General features: G+C 38.1%; 1 long non-coding RNA gene and 1 pseudogene across 1 annotated transcript in view; both read left to right on the forward strand.

Moving 5' to 3' along the window:
• LOC133654238 (uncharacterized) overlaps positions 1-511 on the forward strand; it is a 16,791-nt gene extending 16,280 nt beyond the window's left edge. The window contains exon 3 of the long non-coding RNA XR_009826860.1: positions 54-511. This is a non-coding gene — a long non-coding RNA (uncharacterized LOC133654238). The remainder of the gene's footprint in view (positions 1-53) is intronic.
• LOC133654406 (histone-lysine N-methyltransferase PRDM16-like) overlaps positions 1-7,500 on the forward strand; it is a 751,541-nt pseudogene that overhangs the window by 301,923 nt on the left and 442,118 nt on the right.

The raw sequence follows: 7,500 nt of genomic DNA on the forward strand, positions 1-7,500 counted from the left end.
TGCAGCTAAAGTGAACAATTCAACCCTGTCATTTGTCATGTTTCATGTGGCAGGTAAATTGCGAAGAATGGAGCCATGCCACATGAATCACCTTCCTAACTGTATGCAGTTGCATGTAATACTGTGCATGTCTTTTTTTTATGTCAAAATTTGATGTACAAATAGATTTAGCAAGAAAATATGTACTTTATTGACGGAAATTATTACTGTGCATGTCTTTTTTTATGTCAAAATTTGATGTACAAATAGATTTGGCAAGAAAATATGTACTTTATTGACGGAAATTATTACTGTGCATGTCTTTTTTTATGTCAAAATTTGATGTACAAATAGATTTGGCAAGAAAATATGTACTTTATTGACGGAAATTATTTCCAGGCTTTCGCTGGCCAAATAAAACGACATGGCAGGCCAGATCTGGACCCCAGGCTTTGGGAGACACCTGTGTTTTAAAGTGTCATAGCTGCATGGAATGCAATCTTTCAATGTAAAACATGCCATTTGTGTTACTATAGCACAGGGGTCACCAACCTTTTTGAAAGCAAGAGCTACTTCTTGGGTAGTGATTAATGCGAAGGGCTACCAGTTTGATACACACTTAAATAAATTGCCAGAAATAGCCAATTTGCTCAATTTACCTTTAACTCTATGTTATTATTAATAATTAATATTATTTACACTTAATTGAACGGTTTAAAAGAGGATAAAACACGAAAAAAATGACAATTAAATTTTGAAACATAGTTTATCTTCAATTTCGACACTTTAAAATTCAAAATTCAACCAAAAAAAAGAAAAGAAAAACTAGCTATTTCAAATCTTTTTGAAAAAATTAAAAAAAGAATTTATGGAACACCATTAGTCATTTTTCCTGATTAAGATTAATTTTAGAATTTTGATGACATGTTTTAAATAGGTTAAAATCCAATCTACACTTTGTTAGAATATATAACAAATTGGACCAAGCTATATTTCTAACAAAGACAAATCATTATTTCTTCTACATTTTCCAGAACAAAATTTTAAAAGAAATTCAAAAGACTTTGAAATGAGATTTAAATTTGATTCTACAGATTTTCTAGATTTGCCAGAATATATTTTTTTAAATTTTAATCATAAGTTTGAAGAAATATTTCACAAATATTCTTCGGCGAAACAACAGAAGCTAAAATGAAGAATTAAATTACAATTTATTTATTATTCTTTACAATTAAAAAAAATAAATTTACTTGAACATTGATTAAAATTGTCAGGAAAGAAGAGGAAATAATTTAAAAGGTAAAAAGGTATATGTGTTTAATAATCCTAAAATAATTTTTAAGGTTGTATTTTTTCTCTAAAATTGTCTTTCTGAAAGTTATAAGAAGCAAAGTAAAAAAATTAAGGAATTTATTTAAACAAGTGAAGACCAAGTCTTTAAAATATTTTCTTGGATTTTCAAATTCTATTTGAGTTTTGTCTCTCTTAGAATTAAAAATGTCGAGCAAAGCGAGACCAGCTTGCTAGTAAATAAATAAAATTTAAAAAATAGAGGCAGCTCACTGGTAAGTGCTGCTATTTGAGCTATTTTTAGAACAGGCCAGCGGGCTACTCATCTGGTCCTTACGGGCTACCTGGTGCCCACGGGCACCGCGTTGGTGACCCCTGCTATAGCATATTTTGAATAAGAATATTTCTTCATATAAAAATACAAAACTGGCATTATGTTGCAGTCTGGTAGTCATGTGAGGGTCAGACAGAGGCGGACGTGACCTGCAGTATTTTAAAGATGGAGAGCAGATGATCAACAACGTCTGATTTCCCAAACAAAACAATCTCCCTTGAGTGAATATTTATTCAAACACGTGCTGATTGGGATGATTTGTTTATTGTGTCGGACAGCAAAGTGCTCTCATGCAAATATCAGTGAGCAATGTCAAATAGAGGGCGAGAGCTGTCACGCTGACAGTAAGCATTTTAGCTAGAAGACAGACTTTATGTCATTTGCAATTAATTAATGAGGACTATTATGTCTAAAAATACATTGCACTTAGAAATCACTGACTTGAGCAGGTGTAGCCAATGATGCGGAAGGAGTCGTTCATTGCAGTCCTGATGTGCTGTCCAAGTGAAGCTCTACTGACAAAAGTTAGAGTTGGACGATATAATAGTAGCCCTGTGTCCACCTTGTGTCAAAACACACCCTCCGTCCTCCCATTGCTGTGACGGACAGATTGAGAGAGTCCAGGCCATGTGAGCGTGTCATATGGAACAGATTTAGTCCTAATGCCAGCCCCCCCACCACACCACACCCACACCCCACTTCTTTACTGCACTTTTTCTCCAGCCTCCTTCATCCCTTACCTGCGTCGTACCATGTATCATCAAATATCTCAAATCTTTTTGAAATGTTTGTATTATATTTTTTATAAATGGCTGTGATGATAATGTAAATGAGGTATTTCTAACCACTGCTGTGTTGTAATTCTTATTAATATTGATACTGTTGTTGATAATATTCATTTTTGTTTTGACTACTTTTGGATTGTTTTGTGTCATGTTTGTGTGTCCTCTCAATTGCTCTGTTTATTCCTATTCTGACTGTTGCTGACTGTTGTATTATTATGGTATTATTGTATATTATTTTGTTGGACTACTTACTGCTTATGGTAGTCCATCGTATCCGATGATGACTTCTACTTCTTCTATTGGTGAGTCTTGAGATGACTGAAAAGTCCAGTACGAGAGCCACATTGTCTATTACAATGGGGGCATATGAAGTTAGTGTTTGTTGTGGTCTTGGCTGCAGGGCCCATCTTCCTCCTCTGGCGTTTTACTATATATATATCAGTGACGTGCAGTCACTGGAGGCAGGTGAGGCCCCGCCTCACCTGCCATCATGTAAAGAAAAAAAATGTAAAAAGAAAAAAAAAAAAAAAAAATTGTTATATGTATCCAATGTTTATACTATAAAGTTATTTTCCATTTAACTTCACCAGTTTTAGATTATTTTTATTCAAAATCGCTGAATTTTCACATTTGCCGTTCAAATACTACTACGTCACTGCGTTGTGCCTCAACATGGATTGCGGACTCGGCTAACTGCTGGCTTGCTGTGCAGTGAGACCGTATTGCTATATGAATTATATTATACATTTTCATAGTTTAGTTAGCTGACGTATATAATGTACAGTGTATGTTGTCAACAACTGTATGTGTGTAAGTATTTCTTGTGCTGAGCAATCATAAAACTGCTGCGAAGACGCACTGGCTGAGGCTCGCAGTAATCCCGCCTCCTGGTGGTAGAGAATGCACCCCCGTCGTAGAATGCACCCCCTGACGGGAGTGTCGTATCAACTAAAGCCCACACTTAAACTTTCCACGTGCAAGATTGAATCTATTTAAAAAAGTTATTTAATAAGAAGCCAACAAGTGCAAAAACAATAACGTTCGTGTTGGAGGAGTTGTGAATGACTGCAGGGCCACAACATTAGGTACACCTGCAGACTGCAGCACGGATTTCATATTTCATTTATTCATTAAGTGTGGGCTTTAGTTATAACACTCCCGTCAGGGGGTGCATTAATCCAGCACAACAGCGGCACATGGACTACATTTATAAGTAAAGGTAAGACCATAATAACGTTTTTGTTATTAAATGTGCTTTTTTGTGTGCTACAGTTTGTATGTGTAAAGTTAAGTTAAAGTACCAATGATTGTCACACACACACCAGGTGTGGTGAAATTTGTCCTCTTTATTCGACCCATCCCTTGATCACCCCCTGGGAGGTGAGGGGAGCAGTGGGCAGCAGCGGCGCCGCGCCCGGGAATAATTTTTGGTGATTTAACCCCCAATTCCAACCCTTGATGCTGAGTGCCAAGCAGGGAAGAATGCTGGTATGAGCTTTTAAACATAACCCGTTAACTGCTGCCAATGAAATGGTGAATAAGATACTCTTTAGGGTTCATATGTTTGTAAATCTGACTGTGATGAAGTCAGTGCCTCACCAGCCATGAACCTCACCGCACGTCACTGACATATATATATATATATATATATATATATATATATATATTACAAAGCTGTCCTCATTGACACGAAAAGCAAGGATTTATGCACCTCTTTTATTAAAGAAGTAAAGGGTCCGTTGTGTCCTTGAGCAAGACACTTCACCATTGCTCCTGATGGGTCGTGGTTAGGGCCTTGCATGGCAGCTCCCGCCATCAGTGTGTGAATGGGTGAATGTGGAAATAGTGTCAAAGTGCTTTGAGTACCTTGAAAGTAGAAAAGCGCTATACAAGTATAACCCATTTAAAGGAAGATGCTAGATTATTGTCATGTTTGGTGCTCTCGGGACACAAATGGGACATCATTAAAAAGTCAATCATGCATAATCGGGATCCTTCTCATAATGTAGCGGCGTGTTTGAATTGTAGTTTGCACTCTAAATTGACAATAATGGTGCAAATCTCTGTGTACATTTATCAATTGACCTGAGCTGCTCAGAGTCGAGGGGCTTGCTCAGTGCCAACTGTTGTTCAAGTTCCAAGAGGTCTGCGGTCTGCTGATATCTTTACCCGTCGAGTCTTGGGTCAGAAAGAGGTTGTTTCACCGTTTCCTTCAATGTGGCAAATGTTTGCGAATCGTAAGCCTCTCAGGACCCTCCAAATGTGTGGACACTACTTTTAGGACTTGACTTCAACATTGACCCCTCACCCGGGGGCCCGTGGAGCCCCTCGCACTTCCCCTATCTGTGTCGCTCCGACGCTGGCATTCTTTCACGTTAGCGCATCGCAGCGCCGCAGATAGGCCTGCCAGACACCCCCATGTGCTTCACGGGTATCTCTAGCACACACACACACACACACACACACACACACACACACACATGCAGTTAATTGGTAACTAGACTTTATGGGTGGCCCGGATCTCACAGTTGGACCGCACCGCAGTGAGAAGTCGGCTTTTGGTGAGTTCTGATGGCGTTGTTGTGTGCGAGCTTGTTTGAAGTGCGGAGCTTTGTGAGATTAGTGCGTTTTTTTTAATATTTTGTGTGTTCGTGTTGTGTTGACGTCGTTGTTTTCCGTCACATTGCTCTCGGCGACCATATTTAGAATGTGGAATCACAACAAATTTGTCTCGCGAAAAGCACTTTGACAGACACGGAAATCCCAGGTTCGCTTTGTTCGCCAACATTTACAACAAGCCTTAATCCTTTTTTTTCTTCTTTTCTTTCTTGCTCTCTCTTGAGCGTAATCCACGGTTATTGCACAATAATTCGACATGTTTGTTAGCGGGGGAGTTATTTTGTCCCTTTTGACTCGCCGATCAATATCAATAAAGCGCTCTAGTTATCTATTTTACCCTCCTCCAACAACCTGGGGGATCAATACTCATCCGTCATGGCTTCACCGGCTGAATGTTATCGCTTGAGCTGGGATTAGCCGGCCATCGCTTTTTATCCTCACATTTTCTGCTGTCCGGAGATATGTAGGTTGGACGGAGAGGTCTATTTTCTTCAAACAATGCTACGTCAGAGAGCGTCTGGTTACAGGTTTTATTTTAGGAACCTGCATGCAAACACATCTCTCTTGTCCCTTTACCTTCTCCAACATGGACAATACATGCGTTATGCATACAACAACCAGGTGTTTACTTGTCACGCCGGTGTGCAGACTCATCCATATCCCCCGCACTGTCACAGCACCCAAGCAGGGTCATCCTTCACGCCTTCCTCATCCTTCAAGTGCTGACCGCTCTCCTCCATCTGTCTGTCAGGCCGGGACTTGACCTCTCACCTCCGCAGGCCCGCCCATCTTGTTACCTCCGACCCTCAGTTGATTGTGTCACTTGATCAGCTTTGGACACACAGAAAATGTTTACCGATGCCTGCCTTCAATGTGGAAGGCAGAGGTCCGGTAGCCTTCTGATGCACTGCAAAAACTGAAATCTAAGATTAAATATCTCAAATAAGGGTGATATTTGCTTATTTTTTGTCTGGTAAGATAATTCTTCTCACTAAGCAGATTTTATGTTAGAGTGTTTTACTTGTTTTAAGTGTTTTGGTCCTAAATGATCTCAGTAAGATATTACAGCTTGTTGCTGAGATTTTATGACCTATATTGAGTAAAACATGCTTGAAACTAGAATATCAACTGATGCAAAGCTGTGTCATCAACACTCACAAGTATAAAACTACTTTTTCAAAGTATAATTTCTTACTTCAAGCATGAAAAAAAAAGCATGATTCCGAGCGCATATCATTATGTCAAGATAATGGCACTAGCATTTACTTAATTTAAGATTATTTTTCAACATATTGAGCAAAAAGGTCTCTTTTTTTTCTACCAAGAAAAGTGCACTTGTTATTAGTGAGAATATACTTATTTTAAGGTATTTTTGGGTTCATTGAGGTTAGCTAATTTTACTTGTTTTGGAAAGTCTTGACAAGCCAAATTTTCTTGTCCTATTGGCAGATAATTTTGCTTAGTTCAAATAAAATACCCCTAATTTTTTATTTATTTTTTTCTTGTTTTTGAACACTGACTTTTTGCAGTGTGTGTGTATCCACTGGACCAGGGGTCGGCAACCCGAAATGTTGAAAGAGCCATATTGGACCAAAAATACAAAAAACAAAATGAAAAGCCGTATAAAAGTCTTATAAACACATGACATAAGTGTCTATATTAGCTATAATAGCCTACTATCAAAATGACTGTCGCAGGCTGAAGCAAATCTTTGTTGACAGAAATGTGTTGAAATGTAATATTTATTCTACGCGTTGGTACAACAGTAGAACCCATTAGTACCGTATTTTTCGGAGTATAAGTCGCACCGGCCGAAAATGCATAATAAAGAAGGAAAAAAACATATATAAGTCGCACTGGAGTATAAGTCACATTTTTTGGGGAAATTTATTTGATAAAACCCAACACCAAGAATAGACATTTAAAAGGCAATTTAAAATAAATAAAGAATAGTGAACAACAGGCTGAATAAGTGTACGTTATATGACGCATAAATAACCAACTGAGAACGTGCCTGGTATGTGAACGTAACATATTATGGTAAGAGTCATTCAAATAACTATAACTTATAGAACATGCTATACGTTTACCAAACAATCTGTCACTCCTAATCGCTAAATCCCATGAAATCTTATACGTCTAGTCTCTTACGTGAATGAGCTAAATAATATTATTTGATATTTTACGGTAATGTGTTAATAAATTCAGACATAAGTCGCTCCTGAGTATAAGTCGCACCCCCGGCCAAACTATGAAAAAAACTGTGACTTATAGTCCGAAAAATACGATAAATCAGAGGCTACTCAGAAGGTAAGATAACGCCTGGAAATTACTGGATTTTAGTGGCCAAAGGTGTAGATGTGTGTGTCCAAGTTAAAGGAAACTTGCAGACTGTCTTCTTTGAATAGATTTATTACAATCTTTGGCAAGCTAGGTAATGTTTGCTGTGGTCTGGAACAACATGGCACACAAACAACTATCTGAAATGCAGCC

The sequence above is a fragment of the Entelurus aequoreus genome, linkage group LG07, assembly GCF_033978785.1.
Source record: "Entelurus aequoreus isolate RoL-2023_Sb linkage group LG07, RoL_Eaeq_v1.1, whole genome shotgun sequence".
NCBI lineage: Eukaryota > Metazoa > Chordata > Actinopteri > Syngnathiformes > Syngnathidae > Entelurus > Entelurus aequoreus.